The sequence below is a fragment of the Lepidothrix coronata genome, unplaced genomic scaffold, assembly GCF_001604755.1.
Source record: "Lepidothrix coronata isolate B3197 unplaced genomic scaffold, Lepidothrix_coronata-1.0 Scaffold7, whole genome shotgun sequence".
Lineage (NCBI taxonomy): Eukaryota > Metazoa > Chordata > Aves > Passeriformes > Pipridae > Lepidothrix > Lepidothrix coronata.
Window position 1 is genome coordinate 1,175,017 of NW_016690187.1, and position 14,919 is coordinate 1,189,935.

Sequence of the window (14,919 nt, forward strand, 5' to 3'; positions counted from 1 at the left end):
TGGGTAAAATGCATGGAGAGATTCAGGAAATACATTTGTAATCTACCAGGACAGCATGATATCAAAGCAGAAATGAAGAAAGTTAAAGTGGGGGCTTTGTAAAGTTACAAGTATTTTGAATAATTTGATACACACGGATAAGGGAAACTGTGGTAACACAGTAGTTCTAGAGAAGCAAACAGGGCATTTGAAACCTGAGTGTCTGTCACATGAGGCAGTAGCATCAGCAGTACTAGAAAGAAAATCTCACAGTAGGTAACAGTGTTCACCAGTGGATCAAAAGTGTACTGAAAGAATTGCTGGATTTCTAGGTGGTTCAGTCACTTATGAGGACCCAAAGGGAGACCCAAGGGATATATGGCCAGGTGATTTTAAGCATAGATGATACAAGGCAATGCAGCAATTGCAAACTGTAAACTGAACATATTAAACTTACGTGTTAAGCAGAGTCTAAACCAGACTATATTTATGTAGTTTTTCATAATAATTTTGCTTGTTCTTATTTTAAAACAGGAATTTAACATTTGAAAAGACCTCAGCTAAAACCTGCAGTATTTCTTTCCCCAATTACTTCAAAGTGTCAGTCACGTATTATTTTCAGCATATTCCACTTCAGACATACTGTGTAAGAGACACAAAATACTTAAGATTGAATAATTATAGTTCTCTAATAACAGCCAAATGCACACAGCTTTCATCTCTATAAAATCCTTCTTCATTGATGGCATTGCAGTCCCTATGTATGTTTGCAAATTATCCTTGGATTGCTCACTAATTCTGCTTTTTAGAAAATTTGTTGTTACAAAAAGCTTGAGTTGCATTCTGTATGGTTCCTATGGTCCTAATATCTAGCCTTAAACTCATAACTACAGGCATAATATGCATCATCAATTTGAGGTAGATTCTATCTCACCTTTCAAAATTAAGAGCTTTCATTATTTAATTTTAAAATGCTAATCATCCTTCCATTAGTTCAAAAAGAATTTTGATCAAAGCTTTATAAAAGTTAAATGGTAGGACGTACTGTAGAAGTGTTGAATTCATTAACACTTGTTGACTGTTTAGCCAGAGTGATTGAATTGTTAATACAGTAATTACTTTTAAAAAGTTACATATACAATCATAATCCCAGCATATATCCTCTAACTTCAATAAGCCATTTTGCTTCCTGAAGTACAGTCAATGCTAATTTTGAATGTCAGATGAACATACAGTGAGGTTCTTTAGCTAGGGCCTTATTTTTGTCTTACCTGTTTAATTTTGCACTTTGTCACCTATCCGGTTGCCAGAGCTGAAGTGTTATCCACGCATCTCTACTTCCAAATGTGAACCTGTAATATACAATTTTGGTTATGTGTGAAACCTACCATTCACTCTACAATAAAAGAGGTATTCAGTCACAGCGCTATCCAACGTCAGACTCCTCAAACAGTGAGGAGAATTTTCCTGTAAACAGTAGTGAAAATTAAAGATTTCTATTGGTAAGTTTGTGCAGTAGCATACTGTAGCATATGCAGTAGCATACTGTAAAATGATTCGTAAATGGTAGGTACATCTTATCATAGACTTGATGCCCATTAACCTAGTTATGGAAAACAATTATAAGAATACAGTATGCAAGAAATAGAATGAACAGATGTGAAGGACATGGGTAGCCATCACAAGAGGGGAAGCAGTTAAAGCAACACTGTTCCACAGTCAGTTCTGCCTCAGCTGTGCTAAGAACAGAAGCTACAAGTCAGTAGCAGTACATTGGCAAGCACGCTGGACAGAACTGAGAGGTTCTTTGTTCACTGTCATAACAAACACAAGTCTGAAAATCTTAACTGCTTCTGCATGGCCACAAAGCTTAGCATTTTAAAACTAAATAATGACAGGACTTGATTTTGAAATGTGAGAGAGAATCTTCCTCAAGCCTCCAGGTTGGTATCCAACAAAGCTGTTGATGCCATCCGTGTCTCAGTCATCAGTAGGTGTATTAAGGTAAGGCTAATTGCAGCTGAGCTGTGGGTATTTCTAGATGATAGAACATTAAGATGGTCAGTTCCCATGCTGTACACTGTCAGACAAATCACTGATGTTTGCACTGATTGTGACATGGATATATACCAACACATTTCTGAAATCAGAGGTTATTGCAGGAAAGGCCTACCTCACTTTTTCCTGTTGATGCAGTTTACAAGTATATAGAATACAATGCAAGAAAGAGGAAAAAACTGGCAAGAGCATATGGTTGGGATCATCCTCTGTAAGAAAGGAGACTAGAAATTCTCTCCATTCTAGCTTTTAGCACCTCCCTTAAGCCTTACTCATACACATGGGTATTTTGTTGTTGTTTTGTTACTGTGCCCTAGTAAATGATGATTCAGCTAATCAGTGTACAAACCAACACTTCCAAAATGTCAGGGCTTTGCACACTTAATATGTTAGAAGCCAGAATGTTTAAATCTCATACGAGGTGGCAACATAAACTGGAAAACTATTTAAAGAGAAGTAATCAAGACATTATCTGTAGATACTTCATGGTAGCAGCTGATGTCAGCGTATTTCTTTAAAAACCTTTAGATTTGAAAGGAGAATTATTTCCATATCTACTGATTGCACATCAAGAATAGCATTAAGAATTCTATTCCTGAAGCATTTTAAGATGTCTTAACCTGAATCCAGGATGCAGCACGTTTGTTAAAACAAAACAAAACCAAAAAGCAAAAAAAAAATAAAAAATGGGGGAGTGGGGGGGGCAGGGGACAGGGGAAAGTATCATTTTAGGAATCCATAGGAGTTAGAAAGGAGGGAGTGAATTCACAGATAAAAAAACTTTACATTAAAAATTTAAAAGTATTATTAGTATTCCTTATAGATTTAAACATTACAGTAATTTAATAATGTTGGTCATTAAACTGGATATATAGTAGAAAACTGTCTATAAAAAAATTACTTATTGGGGGTTCGTTTTCTTGTTTGTTTTTACTTATGAGACAATGATGCCATTATCAATAGAAACATGTCAGAAGGTAGTCCAGCAGTATTCCAAGCTCTGATTCTCCCAGGTTATTTGTTCAGGAAAAACCATCAGAACAAGGAATGTCTTTTGTTTTACACAGCAATACTCACTCTCTATTTTGCATCTAAATAAGAAGAAAACAAATATTAAATGAAGTTCTGTCTATTCACAAAACTTTCAAACTAATTAAAATGTATTTTTCAACCCATTTCCCATAACAGTTGCTATATACAAGATCACAATCTTCAAATGAAAAGAAACTCGTTCTTCTGTATTAAATCTCTAAACATGCCTTTGTATATGATTTCCATATTTGAAATATAAGTTTATTTATTCAGAGCCTTGGCATGATTTTATTTATCCTTTCAGCAGGTGTCTTCTATGCTATGAAATCAGTGTAGGACAAATGCATATGTTCTACTGGAAAAAAATAGCTTCATTATTTAACCCTCCGGACACACATAATTTGCACTTGTCAGGACTTGACTAAATTTAACAATTTAACAAACATTTCAGTGCTCTTTATCATCTAACTCACTACAGTTGTGTAGACTATAGGTTTTCTATGATGCGTAATAATAATGAAGACACACACCTTGAAATATGTAAATCAAGAAGCATATTTCACTAGGAAGTATGCTTCCAAAGAAGGAAAATTTATGGAAATAGCATATTGATATGAAAGGCACAATCTTGTATGAAAGCTATGTACAAGGTCAGAGAAATATGCTGTAGTATTCTAAAATAAAATTTAGCTGTCAAAGCCTTACAGCAAAAAAAAAAAAAAAAACTGAGACAAAAATGCAACATTAAAGGAAACATCAAAGGTCTAGAGACATCGACAGAGGGGGTGAATGAAGGATTCATCAGTTTGCATAAACAAAGTTGATGTTCCAAAAGCCATTGTAACTTTCTTCTCTTAGGAAAACTGCAGGGGAAAAGAAAAATATAGCAGCAGATGAAACGAAGAACTGCACGGAAGTGTTTATGCTATCCAACAATTTCTGGTGGAGATATCTACGTAGTATGTGCATGCCCAATCACGAGAGTAAGGAAAAGCAACCAGGAATCCATACCTACTGTTGCACGGAGAAAGAAACTACACAGTCAGAGAGAATGAAAGTGCACTAAACTTTTCAGGTGAAACCACTATGCATCCATTTTTTGTGAAGAGTCATGTGGATGTCTCTGCCCTTTGTGAATATCATTTGCATCTGTAGCTACGCTTGGCCTGAATACAGTTCAGCTCCCCTTAAGATGTTTCACCAGAAGTATTCCTGCCTACCCAGGCACAATGTTATACGCAATTCAGGCTGTGACCATAAAAGAGAACACTGAAAATTTTTTACTTTGGAATTCTATTTGGAACTGCAGACTATTTATCTGCCCTATAAATAATCTTGCCATAAACTCTCAGTCTGTAAAGTTTCAAAATAATAACATCCCAACATGGATATTTTTAAGAAAATAATTGTTTGAAAGAAGAGTACAAAATAAAGAAAAATGGCCAAAGTAAATACACTGAAGGAAAAGGGGAAATAAGGATAATATCTAAATTCTATGTTCAAATGACAGACATTAACTTTTTTTCTCTCTTAATTTCTAGCAATTTTTGATAACCTGTACCTGATTTTCAAAATAAATGGACATCAATTTCTTCAGCTGCACTCAGTGGCAGGTTTTGGTGTTCAAAAACACTCGAAGTCAGGGTAATTTTGGCATCCAAAATTTCCAACATATCAAACCATCTGCCATGTAAAAATCTTCTTGTGTTCTGAATTTCTGTTTATTTCACTGAGAGTTACAGGCACAAATCATAGAATCATAGAAAGGCTTGGGTTAGAAGGGACCTTAAAGATCACCTGGTTCCAATCCCTCTGCCATGGGCAGGGACACCTTCCACCAGACCAGGTTGCTCAGAGCCACATCCAGCCTGGCCTTGAACACTTACAGGGATGGGGCAATAACAGCATCTACTGTTATTGAGCTTCTGCTGTTATTGAACTACTGTTGCTTTAAGGAAGAAAAGTTCCACTTATGAATTCTATGCAAGCATAAGTTAAAAATATAAAATTTATATTAGAAGAAAAATTAATTAAATTTCAATTTTTTTTTAAAAAGAGGGACAAAATCACTGCACGTATCACTTGTCTGTAGCTGGATGTAAAAGCTCCTAGGTAAGGTTCAATTCCTGATGAAATAAGTGTATGTCCAGTCAAATTGATGTACTACCTTCCCAGCTCCAAAGCAGTCTCATGCCAGTGAATTTTCTCATCCCCAAGGCCACCAATCAATTGTTCTGTTCATTGTAGTTTTTTGCTGTATAAGTCAACCTCAGAATGGAAAAAAACTCTGATTATATACATGATCACTTTAGACACGTTTTACAAATAATAAAAGCATTCAAAGCTTATTTTCCTGTGTTTTTCTTAAGTAATTTCATCAAATAAAAAGAAAACACATTTTATTACAATGGAAACATTTAAAGAACAAAAACTATTATCAGGACCAGCACAGCAAAGTCTATTCAGTTACAGTGTCATCCAAATAAAGGAAGAAAACTGTACAATAATTAAAGGAAATAAAAACATGCAATTCAAAATAGCTCTGTATACAATACAGAAAATATTAACAGCCAAGGAAATTATCTACATGTTATAAGATAAACAAAAACACTTGGAAAAAAAAACCAAAAACATTGTCTCATAAAAGTAGTTACATTCTTTTCTGCAAAAAAAATCCTTGTGAACCCATAACTGGCATTTATGTCGTCAGTTTTTAAACAAGCCATCTTTCCAGTTAGGTTTATAATCTAACAAAAAAAAATATTTTAACAGGAATTTAATCCATCTCTGTTAGAATTCTTTACTCTCTGGTACAGACACATTTCAGACGTGGGATAGGAGGAAAATGATGACAACTTTTGCTGCGGTTACAATCCTCTCTTCTCGTAACCACAGCAGCCAATTTACACCACAGTAACAAACTGCCTGTGTAGTTTATCCCTCCCCTCTACTTCCAAACTATATCAGAATGCAGAAGAAACACACAAAGAGCTGACTAACTACAGACAAGGCTTAAGACTCCATTTCAAATTCCAGTTCTATTTATTTAAAGAAAGCTGATGTACTGCAAATCTTAAAAAAAAAAAAAAAAAAAAGAATAAAATCTTCTTCCAAATGTTGCAAATTTTTGCACACATAAGCAGCTAATTACCAGTCAGGAACAGGGCTTACCAAAAACAGTCTCAAAATTGCATTAGCACAGAAGGCATAAATAAACTTTAAAAACTTTTAATGTGCTAACTTGCAGGTTAATAGATGAATCCAAACATTTAGTAAAATCATTGAAAATTTATCTCCTCACAAGAAAGCAGATATGAGTGAGGATGTAGGAGAGGGATATCAGTTGGTAAATTAATAAGATATACATTTTCTATTACTCTAAAGCATTTATTTTTCATGCTTTGCCCACTTATAAGCTTAGGACCATTACACCAAAATAAAACGATGGTTATCTAAAAGTAGGACTTGTTCCACATATTGGCAGTTAAAAGGGAAAATACTATTTGACAGAGAAACAAATTTTAAATAACTTTTCTGGGTATCAGTAGAACAATAGTTCACCTTTTGTATCATATACCTGATTTCCAAGTCAGCCTTCTCTTTTCTTCTTGGATTCTCATGTCTGGTGGAGTACAGCAACTTATCTTGAACCTTCCTCAGGTCTGCTTCTTTCTTTCTCAGACCAATAGCAATCTTTAATTTTCCTTCATCTTGATTCAACTTCAGCTTTTTGGATGCAACATTTTTGTCACTCTATATAAAGTCAAAGAATAAATTAAACATCTGAAAGGTAGATCCTTCACTCCACGGTTATTATTTTAGAAAAAAAAAACACCAAAGAAAGATGAAGGGAAACCTCAGCAACTCAGTAGCTCATGCAATATTCCATTTCATAATTTGTTATCTGAAGACAATTGGGTTTTACCTTATCACTTGTTTCTGTGTTGATATTGACTGATTTATGCAGTCTTTACAATTTTTTACTGTAATAGCAAGTAATGATTCAAAGCAAAGAAGGGTTATGCTTCCACACTGTGTCCAGGTTGATCATAGTTTATAATCCATTATGGATTTGTGCCATAAGAAACACACAGATAATAATATATATAACGTAACACTTACAGACACTGTACACACACATTCAGCCGACTATGTACACAAAATAAAAGAAAAAATTAGCAGCTTTTTACATCCAAGGATCTATTTTCCACTTTTGAGGATTTCATGCTTTTGTACAGATATTTGTGTGAGGAGACTATTGGAAGTAACATGCAACTGAAAACAGATTGTTCATCTTTCCAAAAACAAGCATGAAAATAAGCTGGAATGTCCCTATGCCCAGTTGAAGCAGAATTTGACAAGTATTAGCCTCATCATTCATGAATCCCCTCTCATGTTGGTGTGAGTTGCAGATCTCCTTTAAAGTCCACCGTTTAAAATAATTTTCTAACAGTTGGTACTTGTAATGTTAACAGTTGTTCTCAAATTGAGAAGTCTAGCAAGTATGCATTTACTAATCTTTTAGCTGAGTAACAAAATGTCCTCTCAAACGAAGGCATTCACTGCCTGCCATGATTTAACTTTCAAATGGCACGCTGACCTTAGTCGCCCAGTGCTGATTTACTGCTGAGTGTGAGCTCCAGATGTTTCAAATTAGGAAACACCATAAAAAGTAAGCACACTTTTTCAGTGCATCAAATACAATGCATAACAAAAAGTACCTTTGGGCTCGATATGACTACCAGAAGCTTCCAAAGACATTTAAATCATGTCCCAATTTTGTGCAACACTCCGAAAAGAAATTAACTTCATTTGCTAACTGAACAGATTGTTGCTTCCATGCCTTCTTAGAAAAATTCAGAACTGAGAATCAGCCTCTGCACCTTAACATCAGGTATCTTTTATGAATTAGTCTTTGTTACTGCTTGTTTGCACAAGTACACCACTAGTAAGAAGTAATTTCATCTCTCTTTTGGTGTTAAATTACACTTATAGAGTGATCCCTTTAATCAAATGTATTTTAACTATTTTTTAATACATACTTATTTGTCATAAAACTCCATGGCTATGACCCATTTGAAAAAAAATCCACACCCACCCTCAACACCATTTCCCAAGTTCTAAGAGGCCCAGTGCTGTTAGAAACAACTGCATGGCAGACTCATGATTGCTCTGAGGCACTTGTTTCAATACAACACAAATTAAAAAAAAAAAAAATTACAAATTAATAGATACTAAAGTATCAAACAAAAAGACCAGTTTTTAAACTGTTAACTAAAAAAAAGATCCTACTAACCATATTGCTGAGTAAAACTGTCTTGTCTAGCTATTTAGAAAGTTAATGGACTTTCTAAAATATAAACAGAAGCAATAGTGACCAATAGCTGTAGTTATGGTCTAACTGATTACTCTGGCAATGTATGAGCCCTACATATAATTATTTTTTTTTAAATTTCATGTGCAATGTCTTTTGTATTATGGGAAATCTTGTCCTGATAACTGTAAAATATTGTATCCTACCACTATCCAGTAAAAACATTGTTATTTTTCCAATAAATATAATGCATAAATAAAATACTATTGACAGTAAATCAGATTAAAATCTCTAACTGAAAATTGTCATCCTTATAACATTCTTAATCCTGCAGAATCACGAAGCCAAAATACAGTCTTTGAGTGAACAAATTCTGTCTGTAACACTCCCTGCAAATTCAGCAAATGTACTGAGACTCAGCAGTGATGAAAAAAAGTAATTTTAATTAAAAACTGTTTATGTCTGGCTACCAGCCATTCTAGTTAGCAATCCATGAAATGGTTGTTACAGGTATTCTCTTATCAGCAGAAATTCTCACAGTAGTGTAACCATTCTCTGCGTGAGCAAGGAAGCAGAAATTGAAAAACTGAACAGAAATTACCTTCTAATAGGATTGAGAGGTATCACTTAACTCCCAGTAGCACCTAAGCTGACTTAACCACTCAAAGTCACTCTCATCTTTGACTTTTTTGCTTACTGGAGATGCAAGAACATTCCTAGCATGAACATCAAGCACAACAAGTGCTCCTGCAGTCACTCCATTCTGCTTAGACAGCTTTCCTCGCACCAAGGTGGCAACATCCTCAACCTATTATTCTGTTCCAGAAAATCCTCCAGTGCCTGCAAAAATTTTTAAAAGTTAAGAAGTTGAATGTCTGATCTAAGGCATGATTATTTTTCTTATACTTCTTTTTATATTACTTTTATTTCTCTGTATTAAAAAGTTCCATCTCAGTATAATAGTAGTACAATGTCCTTCATTCACCGGTAGCTCAGTAGGGTTTTGTGTTTGGGATGCTTTTTTCCTACTTTTCCAAAGCCATATGTAAAACATCAATGACACATATCTGCAAACAAAGCAACGTAGACTACTTTATTCCTGCAACACAGGAAATAGTCCTTATCTTTTTTCATCATTTCATATTAAGAAAAGGAAAATATCACATTGTGTTTCAAGGGTCTACTTATATGTGTGCAATATATTTGCAATATATGGTTAAGGGTCACTGTCACAGTAGAGAATCAGCTTTATGTCCCACAACAGTTAGAAACAATAACACACCTACAATTCAAAAAGTTAACAGGAAAATGCATTTTTCTATAATTTCTCAGTTTATTGACTTTTGGTTATAGTCTATGTTCAGTTAGCCTAGTTATTTCTTTTACACAATAATTAATAGTTCCTTTCATGCTAATAAGTTGCTGGTAAACAGGAAAGGCCCAATTAAGGAAAGCACTTGTATCAGGACAGTCCTTAAACGTGATGAAGTACCCTACTGAATTGAAATCAAAAAGTGTGAATGAACCTTGGTAATACATTCACACCAAAGCACGTTTCTGTGGAGAAATAGCTTCCATTTGAATGGAGAAAAACTTATCTAGACCTGCTTTAGATTTTTCTCCCTGCTAGCCTGCTGTTCCTCTCCAAACACAGTGGCACTGGTAACTCTTAATAGATTATTAAATGCTTTTGAGATCTCTTATCTCAACTAGTTACTTTTCAAATATTAAATTTGAATAATCATCTGCTTAGTAGGAATTCTTTTTATTTAGGAGAATAAAGCAGTAAACAGAGAGTTCAAAAGCAGCAAAATGAAACTTGCACCTTTGATTTATGTACAACAGCTATTTGTTGGAAGCAATTAACTGAGAAATGGTTGAAAGGCAGCATGTGTGTGTATGCATGTGAATGTATATGTGAACATATTAACAAGTGGTTTAACAGAAAATACTGAAGTTCTTTAGGCAGGATGCAGTACTTTTGGCCTCTGACGTGATCACTGACTGTCTATCATGTGTCTTTGATTTACAACATAGGAATGGAAAAGAGAAAGAACATCAAAGGCTGGAAGACAGAGTTCTTCTCCCTGCCAGATTTGTGACAGATTGTCAGGAGATTCAAGCACCTCTCCACTGCTTCACTACATACAAGCTGCTTTGCACTGCAGAATGAAGATTCTCTGCCTGAAGCCAGATGAGCAGTATTCCCATTACAACAGAATTTGAGCTACAGGAAGGACAGGTTTTCCTACCTGCTCATGTACAGAAAAGGCTTGATACAGACCAGCACAAGAGCTTTTATCTAGACTCAGAATTCTCTAACAAACATTCCCAAAAGCAAATTAATTTAACCCTTGCTAACTTCCTCTTTTAGTCACTAACTACAGGCTTGTTAAGCTGAGTATGGCTTTGATTTTTTTTCAAAAATCTAAAATCTGTAAGATTAAAATTTCTGTCTCCCTTCCTGAAGGCCTTTCACCGGTTGAGGATAAATAGTACAGTAAGCACAAGCCTTATTTCTTTTCCCAGGAAATGGAGGGTTTCATTTATTACTGAAAAAAGAAAATAATTTCAAATCTTTAGACATGTTGCAAGGTTTACTCCTTGTATTAGCAGATATTGTCCTCTTCTTCCTTTAATTCCCTCTTCCCAGACACTTGGAAGCTTTTTTTCCTTGCATGTCAGAATGCAGTTGCTCAAAAAAGCCACTATTAACAGGAGTCATTGCTTCAATTTGAGAATAAACATAAAATGTTACACAACCTTAAATATTGCTCCATATATGGATTAAAGATTAGAATAGATTTAACTTTGTGTTTGTGGTATAGCTCAGCTGTATATGAACACGGAGAATCCAAAAATACAATACTGTAGAAGTTCTCTCGACTGATATAACAACTATTCACTCAAAAAAGTTATTCTCAAAGCTCTGATTTACTACTACATTGTATCAATTTGACATAAATTTAAATTGAAAATATTTTTACCCTTGACCATTTCTAATAGCCATCTGTACTTGTGTTGTCCAGAAAGTTTGGGATAGACAAAAAAAATATTTGTCCAGGCCACTCTCTTACACTACCAACACATGCAGTTTTTGAATAAGCATCAAGTGCATCCCCAGTGATCTAGACAGAAAAAAGAACACTATAACTACATGTGAAAACAGGCAATATTCAGCTTTAGAGTTAATCTAGATTAGATTGCTGAGAATAAAAAATAAATTTGTGTCTAGATTCAGCCTCAAGTTCAACTCTATAATAGCAACATCGCAAGGAATGTGTCAACAAAGCCCAAAATGACTTAACATGAACACAGTGATCACACCAAATTTCTGAGAACTGATTTCACAACACATTCTACAATGATTTTGGCCATCAGGTACTTTGAATTGTCTAGTTCCATCCACAATTAAAATCGAAAACAAGTACAAATACAATTTAGTTAGACCGAAAGGTTTTTTTGTCTATTCCCCTATTTTCCCAAAGTGAAACCTTTTTTCATTTATTCATTCCAGAAAAATCCCAGAGCTTTTAAGTTTGCACATCATCTTATTTAAACTTATACCTAACTTCGAGTGTATTTTCTAATAACAGCATGATTAATCTGGTTCTAGCACCATTCAAGAACAATCTCAATCGAATCAAAATTTGCACATGAAAAAGTAGCAACAAATGACACTAGCACTTAAAAAATTACATAACTTTTAAAGACTGAATTAATTTTTTAAATGTTCATGATGGATACAAAGAATAAAAAGCGATTCCAGTATATGTTAATATTTACTGAAGAAATCCACACTGAATGACATTAGCCTAGAAATTAAGAGATTAGGACTTGTTACCTTGCAAACAGATATCAACATCACCGTCTCAAATTCAACCAGCCAGCTTGACCTCTACCTTCAGATGTTGAAATGTCCTTATAAGTTCCACAGTCTCCCCTTCGCTGCTTTTAAGATACGTAATATCTAATACATCATTAAATTCTACTCTTGCAATTCTTCAAAACACTTGTTCAAGGGAGAAAAAAAACTAGTATTAAACAGCTTCAGACAATTTTTTTCTTGCCAATACTACCAAAGAATATCTAATTTAAAAAGAAATTCAGAACAATTTACTTGAAAGATCATTTTAAGTTAGATAAAGTTTATCCCTAACAATAATTCTTGTGTACTACTCCCTACAAGATACTTACCACTGTATTTATCAAAGATCTCTTTAAAGATGTAAAATTTTATTTATAATCTCTGTAACATATAAACTAGTGAGGATACACATGAATTCTTTCTTTAGCTGGTAATCCAACTACAGGATATAAAATGCTTTTATTTATACCTTCCCAGCAAGCTATAGCAAACATTAAGGAATTTGAGTAAAGCAACCAAGCACAACCTTAACACAATACATTGTAAGGAAACAAAAAAGTCACCTTTAAGAATTTGTTCCTCACAAGATCTCATCCCGTTCATTGCACTGTGTGAATATTTCTCTGTGACTGAGCTAGCATTTTGCTTTTCATTTTTGTTCTTATTTTTGCACTGCCTTCACTGCACACTATCAAGGCTGTGTATTGGGACTCAAACCCCAGTTCCTCTGCTTATAGCAAAGGTTATATTATTTAACAGGATCATTTCAGCAGGAATCCTCATAGAGTTAATTCCACACAGTATAAGAAGGACTTATATTAAGTTATATTATTTGCAGTTTAATCCTGAATGAGGTTGGGGAGTAGAAGTCCCAGCAAGAGTTAAAACACAGCAAAAAACTTCTGAATTGTTTAATTAGGACTGCCCCTAAAAGGAAGGTAGGTAGGCAGGTTTGTATGAAATTTTTCAAAACATGAACTATTATTTCTGAAAGTAATTTCAAAACAAGGTTAATTCATCAAACAGCACAGCTCCCATCATTCTGTTGGAGCAACATCAATTTTCACTAGCTATTCAGCCAGGTTATTCAATTAAGCAACATAAACAATTAAAACATTTTGATAGATTTTTAAAAGAGTACTTTTATGACAACAATGTAGTCAGACATTTTAACTGGTAATCATCTATCAATTCAATGCAAAAATTATCCTTTCCTACATATATAATATATATAGGAGATATAAGTATTAAGGTGGCAAAGTTGTACATAGGCAACGCTGACATTTCAGTACTAACACTAACTAGTAATGTGATCTAAATAAAGGTATTCTTAGGATCAGAGAATACCTTTAAATACTAAATACATTTAAAGAATTTTGCCAGCAACACATAAAAAGTTCTACTTGTTTTGAGAAAATAAGAAATTGTATTTTTATTTCTTTTTACAACAGCACCTGAATAACACCTGTCAAGACACATTGTTGGATAAACACTGGGTTTCTTACATATATATGCACTGTACAGATGACAAAATATATATTAAGATGTATTGTGCTTTCCAAATTCTTTCTAGTGCTTTCCAAATTAACTTCTCAAACTAAATTAATGTAAATGCTTAGAAAATCTACTGCAGAAGACAAAAGTTATCTCAAATAATACAAAATTTCAAAATATCTAAAGGTTACCAAGCTAAGAACCTTTAAAGAAATACAGTTGTCTGAACATCAGGTTCTGGCATTTAATATGCCTTATGACCAATCATTAAATTTTTTAATCTTGCTCACCAAGTATGGGGTTTGGGGAGCAAACTCACATATTGAAAAGTAGGAAATTGTGCAGATTTAGAATGAGGAAATCAGACCAAACAAATGCTTCTACTCAGTTCCAGTATGGGCTTGCATTTGGCTGTGACTGAATTTATTCTAGTTCACTTCCATGCCAGTACACTAACTACGAACTGACTGAAACCCACCCATGTTGCAATACATAACGTTCTATAGTGACAAAGTCCTGGCAAGGGAAATGAGGAATGATTAATACCAATCCCCTGCTCTATTTCCCAAAGTCTAGAAACACAGGTTCTGCCATAGCATCTCCTCTACCACCTAAATCAGAATGCACTTCCCCAGAATTGGAACGGGACCAGAATGGCCATGGCTGAGGTGGAAACAGAGGTAACCAGAACTGTCAGTCAGCCCTGAGGTCCCCTCTGCTCTGCCTGGTCAGTCTGCACCTGTCAGCACACAGCTAGGGACACGTATCCAGGATCAAAACAAAAGGCACGGGTATATCCAATATAAGAAACTCCAAAGAGATTTGTGGGGAGAATTTCAGCCTAATCAATCTACTGAGGGCTCGCAAGAACTGCTGACTATTTCCCCTAGGAAGAGTTTTGTCAGAACCATTATGAATCTAGAATGACCCGCTCAGGGAAAGTCCCTGACAGGGTGTGCAGAACAACACAGTCTCTGATGTCACAAAGGTGTCGGGGCACCACAGTATAGGGAGACACAGGCCAGATCTCTGTGTAAAGCCCAGAGGTGCAAAAGGTACAAACTCCTCACAGGGTGCCAATGCAGATTGGCAGATGACTGCTTCTCATCTTCAGTTTGGAGATAACATTTTGAAATTATTTGCAATGTGCATTCAGTTTTGTTTTAATCCCCTG

General features: G+C 34.7%; 1 long non-coding RNA gene across 1 annotated transcript; it reads right to left on the bottom strand.

The window, feature by feature from the left end:
* Window positions 1-1,262: 1,262 nt before the first annotated feature.
* Window positions 1,263-11,919, bottom strand: LOC108508598. Its single transcript, XR_001878435.1, has 6 exons — window positions 11,371-11,919; window positions 8,985-9,223; window positions 6,647-6,822; window positions 5,237-5,337; window positions 4,631-4,798; window positions 1,263-1,331 (listed from the first exon to the last, which is right to left on the bottom strand). It is a non-coding gene; the product is annotated as an uncharacterized LOC108508598 (long non-coding RNA).
* Window positions 11,920-14,919: the final 3,000 nt, after the last annotated feature.